The sequence below is a fragment of the Amblyomma mixtum genome, chromosome 1, assembly GCF_055824585.1.
Source record: "Amblyomma mixtum isolate Tamu chromosome 1, ASM5582458v1, whole genome shotgun sequence".
In the NCBI taxonomy this organism is placed as follows: Eukaryota; Metazoa; Arthropoda; class Arachnida; order Ixodida; family Ixodidae; genus Amblyomma; species Amblyomma mixtum.
In genome coordinates, this window is record NC_143012.1 from 175545793 (window position 1) to 175567167 (window position 21375).

The window sequence follows — 21375 nt, forward strand, 5'->3', positions numbered from 1 at the left end:
TTTTTTTTTTTTTCTTTATTTCTGGTATTCACATATACGTACAAAACAAACCGCAATCACCCACTAAGTTAAAAACGACCGCACACCTTGTGCGGACGTACTTAAAAGTCCTTCATCGACAATAACGGTTCCAAACGTGACAGCCATTCTGGGACACATTCCTGCAACTTTTGCTCCTCAAAAAAGTTTCTGATGCTTTCTCTAAAATACAGTCGTGCAGGTCTTACATCAGGATCAGCGTGCCGAACCGCCATTCTGCATTTCCAAATACTATGCAGGCACATTAACATAATCAAGTCAAAAGGGGTTCCGTCATCACTTTCTACTGGTAAGTAACGAATTCCATAGGCTTCAAGTGGAAACTCTTTTTTGATGGTACGCTGGAGCACATCCCAGAGGCGACATGGTCAGGATTCCAAAAATGAGTACACAAACAGTGGGAGCAAGAAGAAAAGGCTGCAAGAGCGAGTTGGCAAAGCGACAGCACGTGCTGTTGAGGAGGAGGACAAGCACACGGTAGGCATCGTCGTGAAATCCACCCTGACATTCCGCAACTCTCAGAGGATGCTAAGCGGCGCGATGCGTTCGTTATCTTTCTTTTTCTCCTTTTTAACCATTTCATTCTGCAAGCTAAAGGCTACTCTCCACAGCTCGCAACAAAAAATGGCGCTGTGCCATCAAATTCAGCAGTACAGTCTTCTAGAACACTGAAGTTGCAGAAAGGGGGAAAAAAAATTGGGGGACACTTAAGGATATGAGGCGAGAGCGGTTCCTCTTGACCACGCAGACACGGACAGCCTTTCCTCTTTCACAATCTGAATCATGACACGAAATAAGGTTATACTAAACTTCTGGAGTGGAGGGGGCACTCGAAAAGTGAAGCCGGCGCTCACTGACGCGGCGCCATGTTGCCAGGGGCAGAAAACAACCAAAACGTGCAGCGTCCGCCGTGTAGCTGAGTGGCTGCGTGGTGTTTTCTTGCGGTAGTGCTAGTGCACTGCTTCTCTATTCTTCCCTATATTGCAGGATTTGTAGCTGCAAAAGTTGCTGCCAGAACACGGTGTGAGGACTGTGTGGCAGCACTGCATTCTAGTGAGCTGACCGGCCTCATCGTGCAAAGAGCCGTGGTGAGCTTGTAGCACCATCCTAGGGCGTCTTGCGGATCTACGAGGCTGCTGAAAAGGGACTCAGTGTGCTGCACTTTATATAACCTTCTAGGAGAGACCAGACGACATAAATTTACAAAGCTCCGCTTTTACCAAGCTGTACGGACCTACCGGCGTAACGTAGCGGTTGCCTGTCTGACTCCCAACGCGCGGTGCTAGGATCGGGGGTTGCTGACGCGCCGCTGATGTAAAGCCCCACAATATCAAAGGGCTTTACGCTAAATGTGGCGCCCGGCGCCATCTATGGAAGACTCGCGTAATTTTTCCGTCACGCTGATGGCAACGCCGAAACCGGCTTGGAAGGCCCGCGGGGCGAGTCTGACGAACGCGGAAAAAAGCCAATGAAACTTACAGGTTTCGCTAGCTACTGTCTTTCGGTTCGTACAACAGTATGTGCTATAGAACAAGCGAATGGAAGCATTCGCCTCTCCTTAGAGTGAGAGAGAGAGAGAATAGGATTTGATGAAAGGAAACGGTGCAGTTACTGTCGATGGACCAATGCTGACCATTCACCAGAGATGATAATCGAAGCACTGGTAGTCATTAAGAGTTGGTGGCCTGTGGCAGCCGTAGAATGAGTTTTATATATATGTATCCTTCTTTGCTGGAACGTCCATCTAACAATCTACTCCGAGAGACATAACTAGATTATCTCTATTATTATTGGTTTAGTTTTAATGCGACCGGATCTAAGTTGTCGCTTTACAAAAAACACCGGGTTTCTCTGTAACGAAATTATCTGATTGGTGTAGGGGATGTAGACGTCATCAGACACCAAATAGGAAAATCTGAGGACTAGAATGTTGCATTTTCAGTACATTCCTTTGGATTATCATATGGGATTATAGAAACCTGATCTAATAATACTCCCATTAACTCACTTCATTCTACCTACTACTTCCCCTGGATCACCTCAATCCACCGATTCAGCCCCACTAATCCGCCTAGTAATCGCAATTAATTTACCTTGATTTATTTTGTCGGGTGGAGCTGATTCCAAAATTATGGCGGTCCTTTCGAATTCCCGTGGGTGGGCCAACTTACAAATCGCATTTTCATCTTTAAATGGTGGTTCACATGTAAGCGAACTGAGCGATTGGGATGCGCGTCACTGCGAAATTCGCAACTTCGAACCTCGTCGCTCTGGCCTCTCGAGTCGCCGCGATTTCTCAACAGAAGTTTTTGCGCCGTGGTGGCTGGAATCGCGAGTATTTTCTCTTGCATGCGGAACATTCTTAAGACGTGGGGCGCAAGAACGGTTCCTAAATCTCCCGGCTAATTACCGACTTATGCGAAGCCATAACTTTTCGCCGCTAATGGCGGACTGCATACAATGGGCAAATAAACACCTGAGCCTTCATAGGATTGGTTTTATTCTGGAGATTAACAAGGCCCTCTTCACCACATTCTTAAGAATGTTTCACATTCAAGCGAAAACGCTCGCGATTCTAGCCACCGCGGCACAAAAACTTGTTTCGAGCAGTCACGGCGGCTCCAGAGGCAAGAGCGACGAGGTTCCAACCAGTTGGAAATTTTCGTCGCTACGCGCATCATAATCACTCAGTTCGCCCAGTCGCTTGCATGTGAACCAGCCTTTAAAGAAAAAAAATGCGATTCCAAAAATGCGAGAATTCCAAAGGACCCCCACAACTTTGGAAGCAGGCCCATCCCAGAATTTGGATTATTAGGTGGATTAGTGCAGATGAATGGGTGGATTAAGGTGAACCAGGGGAAGTAGTGGTATAAATAAGGTGGATGAATGGGTGGACTGAGATGGATTATTAGATTAGGTCAGTGTGCTGTCCCGAGTCCAGTTTGAATTTCCCGCCCGGGCGCCAGCCTCATCTGCGAACACTGGACTTCTCTCCTCCAAGCTCTTTCTCTTCCTTCTCCCCGTGCGCCTTCCCTCTCTCCCGCGTGCTTTCTCCCTCTTTACACCTCCCTCCGGGGTGTCATATTACGTAACTCGTGATTCTTTCGTTCCTTCTGCCGCGCTGCACGACTGTGGCAGCACCGCGTTTTTACAAGTTGTAAATACCTGGATAAATGTTCGATTTTCCTTGTGTTTGCGACCTGTCATCTATCTGAGGAGTGGCCGCAGCCCCAACGCGTGCCACGGAATCAGAATAGTAAAAACGCGATGAACGTCGAGTCGGTGTCTCGCGCAATCTTCGAAAGCACCTAGGCTCCGCTGGCTGGCTCCGCTCTTCAGAAGTTCCGTTTTCGCATCGCAGCCACGGACGACATGGCGTCACAGGACCGCAAGTCGCCCGCTGCTCAAGTGAGTCCGGACCAGTCTCATTTTGCATGCTCTGAGAACACAGCAAGCTATGTGCAGTCACGGCATTCGTCGCGCTCAGCTCGTTCGGAGCGTTCGGCCGTCTCGACAACGCCAAGCATGCTGGCCGCCAGAGCAAGAGCGGAGGCCGCCGCGGCGCGAGTACAGGCTTCTCTCAAGAGGAAAGAAACCGCGGTGAAACTGGAAAAGGCCAGACTGGAAGAACAAGGGAAAAGTGCGGCTGCGGCAATGGAACGCAAGAAAGCCGAGCTGGACACAGAGTTACAAGTCATGCAGTTGGAAAGAGAAGCGGCCGCTGCGGAAGCGCAGGCAGACGTCCTGGAGGCTGCCGTAGATCAGCACGGCGGGGAGCATCACATCTGTCGGACTGTCTCCGAGGCATCCAAAGACCGCGCTCAACGTACCTTTGACTATGTGCTTGACCAGGCTCACGTGCGCATCGGCTCGCGCCAGCAATCGCAGCAGCATGACGGCGGGGAGCATTACGTCTGTCAGAACGCCAATGTAGCATCTGAAGACCGCGCTCCATGCACACCAAGCACTCGCAACCAAGGCATCACGCAGAACATTGCTAGTCAGCAGGGAGATGAAGCTAACGCCCCTGAACTGACCGCCATGGCAAATTATCTGCTTCGGCGCGACCTTGTGAGTACCTCGCTTAGAAGTTCGACGAATGCCCTGAAAACTACTGGTCGTGGAAATCTACGTTCAAGGGAATGACTCGGACTCTCGAAGTGACGGCAAGCAAGGAACTTGACCTTCTCGTGAAATGGCTTGGGACCGAATCGTCAACCTACGCGAAGAGGCTGCGTTCCGTGCACGTCGACAGCCCAGAGGCCGGGTTAAAGGTAGTTTGGGAAAGACTTGAGGAATGCTATGGTCGCCCAGAAATTATAGAAGAGGCCATCTTTCGAAGAATTTAGAACTTCCCCAGACTGACCGACAAAGACACCCAGAAATTGAGAGAGCTGGGAGACCTCCTTCTTGAAGTTGAGGCAGCAAAATGTGACCCTCACCTGACTGGGCTCTCCTATCTCGACACCGCAAGAGGGGTAAACCCCATTGTAGAAAAGCTGCCCCAGCTCTTGCAAGACATGTGGATCGCGAAAGGCTCCAAGTACAAACAGAATCATCAGGTCGCCTTTCCCCCTTTCTCGTTCTTTGCCAGCTTTATCAGGGACCAAGTGCACAGAGGTCTGCGGTCAAAACAACGGTGTCAAATGCTGCTCCAAGATCTGCTTGGTGAAAGTAAGTCATCCGACTCAGCCTCACAAGACTGCAAAAATGTATGCCATCTTAGACGACCAGAGTAACAGGTCCCTTGCAAGAACAGAGTTCTTCGACATTTTCGGACTCAATGGTCACAGTTCCCCCTACACACTAAGGACATGTGCTGGAACTACGGAGGCAATAGGAAGAAGAGCGTCTGGCTTTCTCATAGAAGACATTCATGGATCCGTGAAGCTTCCCTTACCAACGCTTATCGAGTGCAACGAAATGCCGAACAACAGGACCGAGATTCCAACACCGAAAGTGGCATTGCATCACCCTCATCTCAGAGCTGTTGGTAAATTCATTCCTTGTTTGGACCCGGAGGCCAAGATTCTACTTCTCCTCGGGAGAGACATTCTCAGAATACACAAGGTTCGACAACAGCGCAATGGACCGGCTGATGCACCATTTGCTCAGAAACTGGATCTGGGATGGGTCATCGTAGGAAATGTCTGCATAAGTCGAAGTCGCACACCGGACTGTGTCAGCAACCTCAAAACAAACGTCCTTGAAAATGGACGTCCCTCCCTTTTCGAGCCATGTGAGAATCATTTCTTGGTCAAGGAGAAGCTCACTGCCATGCAGGGGTCGACACAGTGCTTCCAATCAGCTCAGTACGCTGCTAGGAAACACAGCTATGACGATGGGATCGCTGAAACGCTGTTCCAGACAACGGAGGATGACAACAGACCTTCACTTTCTGTCGAGGGCAGGAAGTTCTTGAAGCTGATGGACGACGAGTTCTCAAAGGACGAATCCAACAGTTGGATAGCTCCTCTCCCCTTTCGTTCTCCAAGGCCATGGCTTCCGAATGACAGGTGCTTGGCCGAGTCGCGGCTCAGAGCTGTCGTACAGACCTTGAAGAGAAAGCCAGAACTTAGGGAACAATTCACGAGCTTCATGGACAAGATGTTCAAGAATGGCCATGCCGAAGAAGCTCCACCGGTTCAAGAAGGAGAAGAGTGTTGGTACCTCCCATCTTTGGTGTTTGCAACCCACGAAAACCCGGCGAAACACGAGTTGTGTTCGACTCCAGTGCACAGTTCAAAGGCGTGTCTTTAAACAGTGTGCTGCTTACCCGTCTAGACTTGATCAACAGCCTGCTCGGAGTGCTCATCCGATTCCGGAAGGAACCCGTGGCCATAACTGTGGACATAGAGCACATGTTCTACTGCTTCCTGGTACGAGACGACCACCGAAATTATCTAAGATTTCTGTGGTTCCGCAACAACAATATCTACAGGGACGTGGTGGAGTACCGAATGAAGGTACATGTGTTTGGAAATAGCCCTTCGCCAGCAGTTGCAACCTATGGGCTGCGGACAACAGCACGAGAACGAGAGGAAGAATTTGGCAGCGACTTCAGGCAGTTCATCGAGAGGGATTTCTATGTGGACGATGGGTTGAAGTCTCTCTCTACAGACAAGGAAGCCATCAGCCTGATACGCCGCACACAACAGATGTTGGCCGCGTCAAACCTCAAGCTCCACAAAATAGCCTTTAACTGCCCTAGAGTGTTGGAAGCATTTCCAGAAAAATTCCGTGCCAAGGATTTGAAGGATCTTGACTTGTGCAATGGCACGTCGCCAATCCAACGCAGTCTGGGAGTTTCTTGGAACCTGGTAAAGGATGTCTTCACATTTACGACTCCAATCCAAGAGAAGCCATTCACTCGACGCGGTGTCTTGTCAGTGGTGAATAGCCTGTACGACCCACTTGGGTTTGTTGCTCCAGTGATCGTTCAAGCGAAGTCCCTCCTCCGAGAGCTAGTCGTTGGGACATGCGATTGGGACTGTCCACTTCCTGAAGACAAGAGGGCCGCGTGGGAGACGTGGAAAGACTCCTTGCAAGTACTCGAGCAGCTGGACATACCGCGCACCTATTCCCCTGCCTCACTCACTACCGCACAGCGCAAGGAACTTCACATATTCTCCGACGCATCAACCAAGGCTGTGGCTGCAGTGGCTTACCTCAGAGTGACATATCCAGATGGTGCGTGTCATGTCGGGTTCGTCATAGGAAAGGCTAAGCTAGCACCACAGCCGGAACACACCATCCCAAGGCTTGAACTGTGCGGCGCGGTGTTGGCAGTGGAGCTAGCAGAGCTCGTCAGTCGTGAAATAGATATGGAGCTTGATGCTGTAAATTTCTACACTGACAGCAAGGTGGTCCTAGGTTACATACATAATGAGACTCAGAGGTTTTATGTGTATGTCAGTAACAGGGTCGAACGCATCAGGAGCTCTACACGGCCAGAGCAATGGCACCACGTTCCTTCAGACGTGAACCCTGCGGACCTCGGAACAAGGTCTGTGCCAGCAGCCCAAATGGCAGGATCGGCCTGGCTGACAGGCCCGGAGTTTTTGTATCATCAAGAACACTGCTCGCGGGTATTGAAGGGCAAGTTTAACTTGGTCGATGCTGATTCCGACAAGGAGGTGCGGCCACAGGCAAATGTTCTCGCAACCAGTGTAGACGTGCAAGAACTCGGCAGCAGGCGGTTCGAGCGCTTCTCGAGTTGGATTAAGCTGACTCGCGCAGTTGCAATGCTCGTGCGGCTGGTGAGCAAATTTCGGGGCACCTCTCACGACGTGTCAGACTGCCCGCATAACAGCTCATCTCGACAACTAGGACCTTCTACGGAACACCTGGCCCAAGCGAAGGCAGTCATTATTCTGTCTGTCCAGAAAGAAGCCTTTTCAGAAGAGTTGAAAAGCTTGCAAGGAGGACACCTACTTCCGAAGTCAAGCCCTCTGTGGAGACTGGACCCATGGGTTGATTCCGACGGTCTTTTGAGAATTGGTGGCCGACTAGACAGAGCCAACCATTTTGACCAGCAAGAGCAGAAACCCATCATCATACCAGGGCGACACCACGTCACCACCCTGATTGCGCGGCATTACCACGAGCTGGTAAAACATCAAGGCCGCCATTTCACTGAGGGAGCAGTCAGGGCAGCTGGGTTCTGGATCGTCGGAGCTAAGCGTAGCATCGCCTCATACATACACAGTTGTGTTACGTGTTAAAAGCTCAGAGGAAGGCAGCTGCAGCAGAAGGTGGCAGACCTGCCTGCAGAAAGGCTAAGCACCGAGCCGCCTTTAACTTATGTCGGACTAGATGCATTTGGCCCGTGGCAAGTCGCTTCTCGTCAGACCAGAGGCGGTGAGGCCAACAGCAAAAGGTGGGCCATGCTCTTCACTTGCATGAGTATCCACGCTGTTCACATCGAAGTGATGGAGAGCATGGACACCTCAAGTTTTATTAATGCTCTCCGGAGAATCTTCGCCATAAGGGGCCCGGCAAAGCAACTGAGGTCCGATTGCGGTACGAATTTTGTTGGAGCGTGCTCAGAACTTAAACTGGACACCAGTGGCCCAGACCACGAGAAGCTAGGAACATTCCTGTCAGACCAAGGATGCACTTGGGTATTCAACCCCCCCTCAAGCTTCTCACTTGGGAGGAGTGTGGGAAAGAATGATAGGAGTCACACGGCGAATTTTGGACTCCGTGCTTCTTGAGAGTACCTCTCATCGCCTTACTCACGAAGTCTTGGTAACCTTCTTGGCGGAAGTCTCGGGGATCATAAATTCCCGACCCCTCGTTCCTGTGTCAACGGACCCCGAGTGCTGGGAAGTGCTGACTCCTTCAGTACTCCTGACCCAGAAAGTCGGCGGCAACACAGTACCACCAGCCTTTGGTGAAAAGAATGTGTATCGGCGACTGTGGCGGCAGGTTCAGTGGCTGGCCGACGCCTTTTGGTGCCGTTGGCGACGCGAGTTCCTTACCACCCTGCAGAGTCGTCGGAAGTGGCAGGGGACAACTCGAAATCTCAAGGCAGGTGACCGCGTGCTCCTGAGAGACAGCCAGATTCATCGCAACGAGTGGCCCATGGGACTCATTGTGAACGCCATCGCGAGTGCGGACGGCAGGGTGCGAAAGGTCGAGATCAACACGGCGACACGGGGAGTGATTAAGACGTTTCTCCGTCCTGTGACTGAGACAGTCCTGCTTATTCCGTGTGAGGACAGAACACATCACATAGTGGTTATATGTATAACCAGACGGGGAGTGTGCTGTCCCGAGTCCAGTTTGAATTTCCCGCCCGGGCGCCAGCCTCATCTGCGAACACTAGACTTCTCTCCTCCCCGCTATTTCTCTTCCTTCTCCCCGTGCGCCTTCCCTCTCGCCCGCGTGCTTTCTCCCTCTTTACACCTCCCTCCGGAGATGTCATATTACGTAACTCGTGACTCTTTCCTTCCTTCTACCGCGCTGCACGACTGTGGCAGCACCGCGTTTTTAGAAGTTGTAAATGCCTGGATAAATGTTCGATTTTCCTTGTATTTGCGACCTGTCATCTATCTGAGGAGTGGCCGCAGCCCCAACGCGTGCCACGGAATCAGAATAGTCAGTGTAATCCCATACTATAACCCAATGCAATATACTCGAACATTTTAGTCCTCAGATTTTCATATATATGAGGCTGATGTCGTCACGACCCCCTCGACCAATCAGATAATTTGTTCGCGGAGAAACCCGATGGTTTTTGCAAATTGACTACATAAATGCGATCGCATTAAAGGTGCACGAAAGAGGATTCTGAGCTGGTCTTTTTACCGCAGGAATTCGATCCACACGCTCCAAGCATTCTTAGGAACTAGGTAGCCCGACGGACACTGCCACCTCCCCATCCGGCACTCAGTCGGGAGGAGGCCGTCATCCTAAAGCAGATACAGACCGGGTCACTCCTGCCCCGGCAGTGCTACACGTGCTTCACTTAGAACTCTATTCGAGTGGTGTGTGCAGTGTTCGTGCAGAGGGTCCGGAGTACCAATGCACATCATGTGGGACTGTGCCAGGTTCCAGACCGAAGCTACCTCCAGGACATACCCGCCCGAACACCAAGGAGCAGTGCAGTCTTCAAACAAGGGCACTCAACAGTGGGCCGACCAGCAGCCCGGTGTGCACTCAAAAAGCACAAGCCACGACCCACCACAAACGGGCCGAACTGGGGTAGAGAAGAGTAGGGCATAACCCTGAGTCGACGCTTGGCCAACGTCACGACGCGCTAAACCGCCAGTTGCCGGCACTTTAATAATCTTACTCCTATTCCTATCCCTAAAGTTGGTTTTTTGAGGAAAGGAAATGACGCAGTATCTGTCTCACTGCTCCTCGCTTGAGTCCCAAAGGGCTCTGGTGAAACGGGCGAGAGACGGGGCCTCGTCATGCGGTGTCCCGGACTAGGGACGCCGACCATGTAGCGGGGCCACTCTGTGGCTCCCAAACTCTTTTTCACAATATAAAAGTTTTCACCACCACCACCACATATCTCGGTGGACACCCGAACCGCGCTTTAAGAGGGAAGGGACAACGGAGGGAGTGAAAGAAGAAAGCAATAAAGAGCCCTAGTAAACGCCTCTGGAATAATTTCGACCGCCTGGGGATCTTTACTGACATCGCACAACACACGTGCGGCTTCTGCTCTTCGCCTCCATCGAAATGCGGTGAGCCGAGGCCTGGTTCGAAAGCGGCCAAAATCGTTGAGACTTAATATGGTGGGAACCGGTACACACAAGCACACAAAAAATATATGCCGATCAATGTGTTTAAATTTGCCCCGCCGCGGTGGCTCAGTGGTTACAGCGCTCGGCTGCTGACCCGAAAGACGCGGTTCGATCTCGGCTGCGGCGGCTGAATTTCGATGAAGGCGAAATTCTAGAGGTACGTGTGCTGTGCGATGTCAGTGCACGTTAAAGAACCCAGGTGGTCTAAATTTCCGCAGCCCTTCACTTCGGCGTCTCTCATAGCCACTACGGCGTCTCATAGCCCTCATAGCCCTTCACTACGGGCCCTCATAGCCCTTCACTCTCATAGCCCTTCACTACGGCGTCTCTCTCGCTTTGGGACGTCGCGGACCGTGGCCGAATGTTACCAACCATAAACGCGCGTAAGGTTCTCCATTTGGGGGAGCAAAGTTTCACCACAGCGCCCCCCCCCACCCTCTTCTGGCTGTCAGAACTAATTACAACCTGCCTAAGCATTGTTAAGGTTGCCATTGTCATCCACTTTTCGGAATAAGTGAAGTTGTTACCCGCTCTAAAGGGTAGCTGGCAAGGGAACCTCTTGAGGTGTCTTTTGTTCATAAGTTGGGAATCGATAAGTGCGTCAATGAGACGTCGGTTGATTTGCTAGGGAAAGAATCTGCTGCTAAATGCTGAATAATCTATTCGGTGTTGCTGTCTGAAGGAAGGGGAGGTGCTTAATGCATTTTTTACGCTCTTTTGATATTTTTAGCCCCCAAATTATTTCAGTTCAGTTTAGGCCTCGATATCTAGCAGCATCCTCAAATCAGTGGATAACTGGGCTGCGCGTTTGATTTCTCGAGGATATGTCAATTCGATTCCAATTCTTTCAGTTGGAAGTTAGCGCTCATTCTGTGTGTCCCACTTAATGTTCTTGTTTCTGTCGCGCAAAGCCCCTCCAAAGCCATACCAGCAGCTCTTCATTTTTAAGTTGTATCATACTACAGTATCTACAGCTGCACCACCTACAAAGGAATAGAATAGAATTAACATAGAATTGGAATATATAATTGAACTGGAATTTGAGTGGAATTGGACTAAAACATAAATAGAATTTGAGCGTTTTCGCAGTAGGCGCTCGTAAGTTGCTTGACTGTCCCCGGTAATTTTTATTATCAATACGTCTCGCAGAAGTTCAGGGACCTGTCCACAGCATAATGTCAAAAAATTACCTTGCTGTTGATCTAATCTGGTGGCCTATATTGGCGGCGCGGTCGCTCACTATGCGGTCTGTGACGACAGTTCCTCTCCGCAGAGGAGACGCCAGCCAGCCGGTCCAGTGACCTACATAGAGGAAAACTTGCGCAACCAACTAGGCTATAAATGGATGGGCAGTACGCCTATGCAACATCGGCGTCGGTGGTTCAGTGGTAGAATACTCGCCTGCCACGCGGTTGGCCCGGGTTCGATTCCCGGCCGACGCATGTTTTGCTTTTGGGGCAATGGTTTTTACAAGAGGAGAGGTGGAATACTTCATATAATTTTTCGCAAACAATGGCCACGCAGCTTGTGCCACAGAAATAGATGTGTCTAGCTTATATCCTTCTTAACGAAATATATTTTCTTCACCACCCACAAAATTTTGTACCCACACCTGCAGAGTCCTCCGTTTTAAAGATTACGGCGTTATTAATAATTTATCATTAATACGCTCACAGAAATTCGGTGACCAGTGTACCGTGTAATGCCAAAAGATTACCCTACTTTTAATCTAATCTGGTGGTCTACTCTGTTGGCTCGGTCCACTGAATACGTGCACTGTAACGACAGTTCTCCGCAGAGGAGACGCCAGCCGGCCCAATGACCTACGTTTGGGAAAACTTACGCAACGAACTAGGCGATAAATAGATGGGCAGTATGCCTCCAGAACATCGGCGTCGGTGGTTCAGTGGTCATTCTACTTCCGGCCACCGGCGTGTACGGACGAGGAATCATGAGCTCCGGCGGAGCGGCGATAGCGGCCCAGGCTGGCCGCGGTATCAGGCTTGAAGGAAACGATGATAAGGAATATCAGATCATTTTGACGAACCTGCCCACCGGACGTGTTGTTTTGAACACTGTTTTTTTGCACGGAGACGTACGTGTGCGACCCTTTAGGGTTGAAGATTTCCGGGACGCCTTGGCGAAGACTGGTACGCTCCCAGACGTGGTGGCTCTGGGGGCGTATCAAATCAACCACGTGTGGGCCGTGACTTTGAGCAGCGTCGAAGCAACCAAGCGGCTGCTTGCCGTCAAAGATCTTCTAGTGAAAGGGCGCCGGTGCATCATCATCGACCCTGAGGATCAACAGGTGAAGCTCCGGCTTCATTGGATGTTGCATGGAGTTGCCGATCAAGACATCCGAACTGCACTGGCGGCTTTCGGTCAGGTGACCGAAGTTACCCGTGAGAGGTGGCGCGTCCAAGGCGTTCACGAAAAGGGTTCAACTACGAGGACCGTGCTCCTAAAGTTGAAGCCTGGGATGAAAATAGAGGACCTGCCCCACCAGATAAGAGTTGCAGGAGAGTTGGCCCTCGTGGTTGCGCCTGGTCGGCAATGCAGTGCCTGCGCTGCCACGGGACCGGTCATGTACGACGGGAATGTAAGATTCCGCGTTGTTCGATTTGTAAGCGGTTCGGCCACGTTGACTCTGACTGCGTACGAACCTACGCGGTGGCTACAGGACCTTCAACGAGGGAGGCCTCGGCGGAGCACCAAATGGATGTCGCTGAGACTGAAGAAGCAGCAAGTGGCGTTGGTGAAGCGGGAAAGCCAGCTGTAACTACGGGCAAGCAAGTGCTTCCGGGGGGTGGGAACGAGGCACCCTGTCTGTCAGGCAAGGGAGCCACAACACCTGGCAACGAAGATTCGGGGGAAGGTATGGATAGCGAGGCTGAGCGCTTTCCAAAAGCTGAGGTAACGGAGTCAACGAGTAAGTTGGAACCTCTTGAGAAGAGTGGCGACCGAGCGACCAGCGTCCCCGGACCGGCGAAGCGAGCCCACGACGAGAGCGGCAGCGAAAAGGAAAAGGCGGAGGCAGCTAGCATCGAGGAGCCGCCAGCGAAAGCGCCACTAGGGAGGAGACCGACTTTCAAACCCAAACCGAATGTCCCGACGGACAGGAGAGTCGTCGAAAAACCGCCCCCAACGCAAGGTCCGCCACTCCAAGGGCATGGCTCTGGCACCAACAAAGGCGTCTAGCTTTATGCTAGACGTGAAAGGTAAGCACCATGCTCTCGGCCTTTTTTCTCTGTAACAAAATGGCTTCTGCACAGTCGCTAAAAATTGCCACATTTAACGTACGGGGTTTAGCTGCGAAAAGGAAGCAGAACCAAGTGTTGCGCCTCTTAAATGACTACGACATCGACATTCTAGGTGTTCAAGAGACGAAGGTCGAGGGCGAAAGAGAGACCGAGAGCATGGTGCAGCGTTTCACGTCCCGGTTTTATGCAGTTGTGAGTCACGCGGTTGGCACTTCGGGAGGGTGTGTCTTGTTCGTCAAAAAGCTGCCAGGTCTTGTTGTACAAGCGCACGCTTCTTTTCTGTCGGGTAGGGGAGTGGTCCTCGATTTTAGTCTCTGGTCTGCCCAATGGCGTGTTGTCTGTGTATATGCATCTACTTTTGTCGATGAAAGGGGCAGCTCTGTTTGATTTAGTGCAGCAGTACGTAAACACGGACAAGCAACTTGTCTTTATGGGTGACTTCAATTGTGGTTTGAGCTCCGCTGATAAAACTAGCCCGCGTGCTTTTAGAGATAAGAGCACATAAATTTTGTCTCGCACGATTGACGAGTTTGCCTTGGAAGACGTGGCGGAATGTTTTATGGGCAATGGGCAACTACAGTACACACATTTTCAGCGGTCTAGTGACGCCTGCCTTGACAGGATTTACATATCTGCAGAACTGGTCCCAAAGTGCCAATGTTATGACGTTCTGCCCGTAACATATTCGGATCACTGCGTGGTTCAGTGTACGATTGGAACCAGAAAGAGAGGCGGTTGTTTTCAGTGGGACCTTTGGAAGATGAACAATAAACTTTTAGAAGATGAACAGTTTACTAGACTCGTGGAAGCGGAAATTAATAACGTTGCTCTGGATACCGAGCAAGAACTGGGACAAGAATGGGAACTTTGCAAACAACAAATTAAGATAAAAGCTATTGAACAATCCAGCTGTATACGGTATAAAGAAAAACAAAATGAAATGAATTTAAAGACACTGCTTGAGAAATTGCTAGCTCTGGAGTGTAATGCGCCGGGTTTGTACATGGACGATGTTAGAAAAATAAAACAAAAGCTTCAACTGATTGACGAAGACCGTTATCGCGGGGCACTTGTGCGCGCGAGAGCGGAGAAATTGGCCATGGGCGAGACGCCAACAAAAAGATCTTTAGGAATTGAAAAAGCGAACGCAAGACGTAATCACGTGGGAGAGATTGAATGGGCGGGCGGCACAGAAACAGATAACGAAGGAATCGCGAAAGCTTACTTTGAACACTACCAACAGCTCTTTTCTTGCCACAGTGTCAAGTTGGATAGATTTAAAGAATCCTTTCTTGAGGCGATGCCAAAAATTGACGACGAGCAAAAAGCTAACCTTGAGCGGCCAATAAGTGAACAAGAAGTGCAGCAGGCAATTAATAACTTAAATCCTGGAAAATCACCCGGGCCCGATGGCCTGAGTGCAGCTTTCTACAAAGCATTCAAGGAACAGTTATCACCATTGTTGTGTGCCTTATTTAATGAAGGTTATGAATTGAAGTCGTTGCCAGCATCGTTCGGGTCGTCGCATACTGTGCTTATTCCAAAAACTGACCAACCAGATAAGCTGAGGTGGGTGTCGTCATACAGGCCCATTGCTCTGACGAACGTTGATTATAAGATTTATATGACGGTGCTTGCTGGCAGGCTACAAACAGTTATAGCCGAAATAGTTGGCCCCCACCAAACGTGTGGGATCAAAGGACGATCTATTTTTCAGAACATCCATAAAGCAAGATGTGTGCTCGAATGCTGTGATGCTACACGCGAACGTGTTGCATTACTGCAGTTGGACTTGGAAAAGGCTTTCGATTGCGTGTCACATAACATTCTGTTTAGTATCTTAGACTACGTTAATGTTGGTACAGTTATTCGAGAGGGAGTGGCCTTGGCGTACCGTAACTGTACTACGAGATTAATTGTCAATAAGTCATTGGGGGCCCCCATCAACGTACTACGTTCGGTGCGCCAAGGTTGCCCCCTCAGCCCTCTTTTGTTCTGTATTTATATTGAAGCTTTGTGTTTAAGCATTCTACAAAACAAGGGCATTGATGGTTTCCGACTGCAGACTACTGAAATTAAACTACTTGCCTACGCAGATGATGTCGCGGTATTTTGTGTAAATGAGGAAAGTATAAAGAGGACAGTCGATACTGTGAAGCATTTTAGTGAAGTCACAGGAAGCCAAGTTAACTGGGGTAAGTGTCTGGGGTTTTGGCATGGAGAATGGCCGTCATCCCCCGAGACATTTGCTAATATGTCATGGGCTACAACGCCTGTCAAATACCTGGGAGTGCCTTTAGAGTTTTATAAGGACACCGAGCCCTACTGGACACAGCAGATCCAAGAAACCCGCGAGAAAGCGGAGAAATGGAAAAACGCCCACTTGTCAATATTTGCAAGAGCAACAGTTTGTAACCTTTTTTTAATAAGCAAGTTATGGTATGTGATGCAAGTATTGCATTGTTTTCGTGTTAATGTGCAAAAACTGCGCCGAATTTTTGCCGTGTTCATTTGGGCCTCCACTTGGGAGAGGTGCAGGAGGACAAATTTGTTTAGGCAGGTGAAGTGTGGCGGGCTTGGGTTGGGCCATTTATTTTTACGCCAGATCGTGAACCGGTTTATTTTTTTAGGGATGTAAGAGACCCATTCCTGCGAGCTGTTTGCCAACAAAGGCTAGGTCGAGCGTTGCCTGATGTTGTGGTTCACACCGGATGTATGCCTGGCCGTATTTTTGGATTCTTTAGAGAGATTGTTCTAAGTGTGAAATTCCTTAGCGTACGTTTTTCGATGGAGTATTTGAGTAAAGTTGACAAGAAAACATTATACAAGAATCTTTGTGATGTAGTGTTCCCGGTGCCCTTGTACAGGGCCTTATACTCTGGAGGCAAAGGCAGTAATGTATTGAAACGTGTAAAGAAAATGAAAGTGTCAGCTGGAGCAAAAACATTTTTCTTCATGTTACACACCGGTACATTGACGGTAAAATCATTTCTGGAGAAAAAGGGCTTGTTCCTTCCGTGGGGAGCCCACTGTCTCATTTGTAAACAGCCGGAGACAATAGATCATGTGTTTCTTCATTGCTGGGAGGGGGTGTATTTGTGGGATGTGCTCCAAAGGACACTCAAAAAAGAGTTGCCACTTGATGCTCATGGCATTAGATACTTGCCAACGGATAACCAGGATGACGTCGCATTAGACCAAGTAATGTTAATGTGCCTCCACAGTATATGGCGCTCTCGAATGGCCGGTTATCACTGCGATTCGGGTGCAAGACCGGCACGCATGTATTTCCGAGAAAGCGTACAGATATGGCTGGAGACGGCGAAATTACAAACTTGTGTTCCCGAGTGGCTGTCAAGGCTGGAGCCCTTGACGGTACTCAAGGAATTTTAACATGACAATGCCTGCCCCTTGTGGGTACAGGCTATTTGAACGCTGTGTATATATGTTCGTGTGTGTTACTGTTATTTTTGTGTCTAAGCCAGGCAATAAAGAAAAAAAAAAGTCGGTGGTTCAGTGGTAGAATACTCGCCTGCCACGCGGGTGGCCCGGGTTCGATTCCCGGCCGACGCATGTTTTAATTCATTTTTAATCGTTTATATAATTTTTTCATCAGACAGCCTCACAGCTTGTGCCACAGTAATAGATGTGCCTATCTTGTGCCGTTTCTGACGAAATATATTTTCTTCGCTACACTGAAAATTTTAAGGCACACCTGCAGAGCCCTACTTTTCCTAGATTGCGGCGTTATCTTCCATTCAAAGAGCAGCAGGGCGAGGAGTCAGTGGAGGAGGAGCGCGATTGGGTAGAAGAGCCAAGAGGCGAGGAGGGTGAGGAGAGGAGCTTGCATGGCTGAACGGTGTCGTTCACTGTGTATACATTAATGTCCATGCCCGCGACTCTGCAGGTAAGCGGAAACACGGTGCGTATTGAGCACAAGGGTTGCTGGTGTTCAACACAGCACAGCAGAACAAAATAACGGTTAAACCGCATTTCAGACGAGCTTTGCTCTGGTTGTCTTTGCGCTCCGATGTCAGCACTAGGCGGGCGCTGATACAGACGAGAGGCAGCGCTGTTCTCGGGACGCTGCACGTAAGCGAGAGGTCAGCTAGGGCCACGGAACGCTGCCTGCAAAAGCTGTGGACGACAAGATCCCGAATTCCAATTATATGGACTGGCAACATCGAGGAAAATCCAAGCTAAGCAATCAGGACAGAATCTTAGTTTACATTGTTGCCAGCGCATGTCGCGTGGCCCACAACACTCAATATGCAGAGACGAAGGAGGCGCTTTATGGTTGCGTCACCCAACAATGCCCCTAATGGACATAAGTCCAGCAAGTCGCCAATGTACATTGCGTGCGAGTTGGTTGTTCGGCCTCCAGCAAAAAGTGTCCATGTTCCTGAGCGACCAGATCACAGACAGACTCGACGGCAAGGGGGACTCTCATATGCACAAGTGACATAAAACCAGCTACTGCAGCCACGAGTGCGTCCCCGTCGGTATCGTTTGCCGCAGTTGTAGGTGAGTGCTTTACGCAAAATAAGGAGCTCAAAAATCAAGGTGTGTCTGACATTCTTCTTATTTTCTTTGGGGCCCTGCGTTCATATGTTCCAGCGATGCCGCTTGGTAACCTGAAGAGCTTCCTACAGCTGGTGCTTTCTTTTGAGTCCATTATTACCACCTTCGCAGCGAACTTCATTTCGATCTATATGGATGGTGTTCAACCTCATGGATCTAAGATCCAATGAAAAGTGCCGTTCATATTGCAATGGAACTGCGCTGGCATTTTAAGTCGGTTAGCTGAGCTGAAACTATTCTTGAAAGAGACTTGTGTTCCACCATTGGCCCTGTCAGAAGCTGGCCTGCCAAGCGGGAGATGTTTGTCTGGATATGACGCCCATAAACACTGCAGAATAAAGCCACTTCCTGCAGGAAGTGCCGCGCTTTACACAAGAAGAGAAATCCCACATATTTCTTTAAGCGTTGCCTGTCTTTGCACGGATGATATCGAGGTAGCGGCTGTGAGAATACAGCTCAGCTTTCGAACCCTGTCTATTATGCGTGTACGCTACCCCCTGGAAGAAGGTAGCATTAGATTCGTTGCTACAGCAGCTTTGCGACCGCTGCCCAGCTCCTCGAATCATCTGCGGCGATTTCAACGCCAATCATGCCGTTTGGGGTGACAGCAACACGGATTCCCGTGGTCGCAAACTCGTAGACGTTATTGACAGTTTTGACCTGTGTGTTTCCAATTACGGAAGCCAGACTTTCTTCCGGCCTCCAACCTCAGCGACAGCTATAGACCTGACTTTGCATTCACCTGACGTACGCTTGAGGTGGTCAACAGAGCCGGATGACATGGAAAGTGATCATTATCCGAGTCTTCACGCCTTCTTTTAACATTCCTGCAGGATATTGACTCTAAATGGTGACAGCAGGTACGGCCTATGGTCTAGTGTGACTTAATGTGTGCGCAGATGGCGTCTTCTGGAGTGGAATATGTTATTCTGTGAGTGAATGTGTCCATGGATGATGGCACTGCAATGGACTACGTTCTATTGTGACTGAATATGTGTATAGATGGTGACTTCTGGAGTGGATTATGTTCTGCTGTGAGTGAATGAGTGCATAAATGGCGACTGCTGGAGTGGAATATGTATTATAATAAGTGACTGTGCGCATAGCCGGGTAGATATGAGCGGTTTAGGACATTATTAACATATAAGTGGCGCCACAGTGAGTGGAGCAATTGCCGGCAGAATAAGCAATAATTACAACTCTAATGTGAGCAAGTTGGTTAATAGCTTCAAAGGAGTACGTATTTGCGCGAAAGACGGGACGAAGACGAGAAAACACAAACGACATGTACAATGCGCAACTTGCAACTGGTTTATTTCGTAGAGAGCTACACATTTATACCCTAGAGGTCAAACACAGCGATAAAAACTGCCGCATGCGCATTTCACGTCAGCATACCGCCACCACAGGTGCAGCCTGAAACATCAAACGTTCCAACAACCCCCAGCACGGCTATCAAGAAGGAAAGAAGAATCATTAGGTGAAAAATGAGGAAAGGTGACATTAAAAGAAATCGTAGCAAAACAGGGTCAACAGCAAAACCAAAAATCAAAGGCATGCCAAACCGTAAAATCTAAACATCGTAGCAAAAGCAGTGTCAAAAAAGGCAAAACACAAAACTTAAAACAGCCGGTCGACAGGCAAAAAACGCATTGCAACGAAGAATTCAAACCAGAATCGAAGGCTAGGCCACCCAACAACAGAACGGCCCAAAATAAAATGCAAACCAGAGGCGCAGCAAAATTTACACGTGTTCTAGAAAGTTCACATCTTTGTTAAGAAGTAAGATAGATGCAGTGCTAATGCATTTATCTCCGGAGTTAGTAATGTGAAATGCCTCAATAATTTCGCTCTGAAGTTTGGTCTTTGCATGTGCCAATATTGTGGAGCCTCTGAGCAATGGCTTGCATTTGTGACTGATAACGTGCTCTGGAAGGCGTCGTTTTTCGTTGTTTTTTGCAGTCCTCTTGTGTTCACGCAGTCTCTCGTTGACGCACTTTCCTGTTTGTCCTATGTATACGCTACCACAAGGCAAAGGAATGCTGTATGCAACATTGGTAGCGCATTCAACGTATTGTTTTACATGTTGCTTTTTACATGATTCACGCTTCTAGACAGGACTGAGCAAATGCCAGACAGCTTGCTGGGGGCAGAAAAAAGGACCTTTACATTATATCTTTGGCCTATCTTCTTCAAGTTATGTGAGATTCCATGAAAATACGGAGTGACTTTCATGCGCTGTCTTTTCTTTTAATGTTACATTTCCTCATTTTGCATCTCATGATTCTTCTTTCCTTCTTTATAGCAGTGCCGGGGGTTGTTGGAACTTTTGATGTTTCAGGCTGCACCTTTGGTGGCGGTATGCTGACGTGAAATGCGCATGCGACGATTTTTATCGCTGTGTTTGACCTCTAGGGTATAAATGTGTAGCTCTCAATGAAATAAACCAGCTGGAAGTTGCGTATTGTACATGTCGTTAGTTTTTCCTCGTTTTCGTCCCGTCTTTCGCGAAAGTACGTACTCCTTTCCAGAATAAGCAAGGCTAATCCCTCCTGCAGCCACCCAAATCAACTCAACTTCACTTTTAGCACAGTTAAATCAGGTCTGATGATTTTAAACTATTTCACTGGTCAGGTGTTTACAATGCATGGCAAGACCATGCGATGGCCCCGCAATGGCAATATAAATATTTCGTTGTAAGGATCAGCGAAGGGCAGCTGGAAATACATGGAAAAGTACATGAAAAACATACACATGGAAAAGTACATAGAAAAGTATGCATGGAAAAGTATGAACGGACTCTTAGGGCGAAGAGATGCCGCGATAATTAAGCCTGGTGCATTATGGGGGCACAAGTATGCTGCTGAGGGAGGTATATGGGAAGGAATAATGATACCAACGCTTACTTTTGGCAATGCGGTTTTGCGCCTAAGCGCAGAAGGGACTAGAAATAAATCAGTGGGCTGTTCGAAGATTAGAAGTGTATGTGCCCACGTCAACAACCGTGCAGTACAGAGAAGCTCGGAGTAAAATATTACATGAAGAACGCCTGCGGAAATTCAACGATAACAGGTGGGATGCTATTAGGAGGAGGAGGAGGAAGAAGAGGAAATTCAGGGAGGTCAACAGGCAGAATAATCGTTTTGCTACCCTACACGGGGGGGGGGGACAAAAAAATGAAAGAGAAAGGGGAGTAACAGAAAATGTAGCTTTCGTTAAAGTCATAGCCTATCATG

At 49.2% G+C, this 21375-nt stretch overlaps 1 pseudogene; it reads left to right on the forward strand.

Moving 5' to 3' along the window:
* Positions 1-12249: 12249 nt before the first annotated feature.
* LOC149369941 (uncharacterized) lies at positions 12250-13496 on the forward strand (annotated as a pseudogene).
* The last annotated feature ends 7879 nt before the right edge of the window (positions 13497-21375 follow it).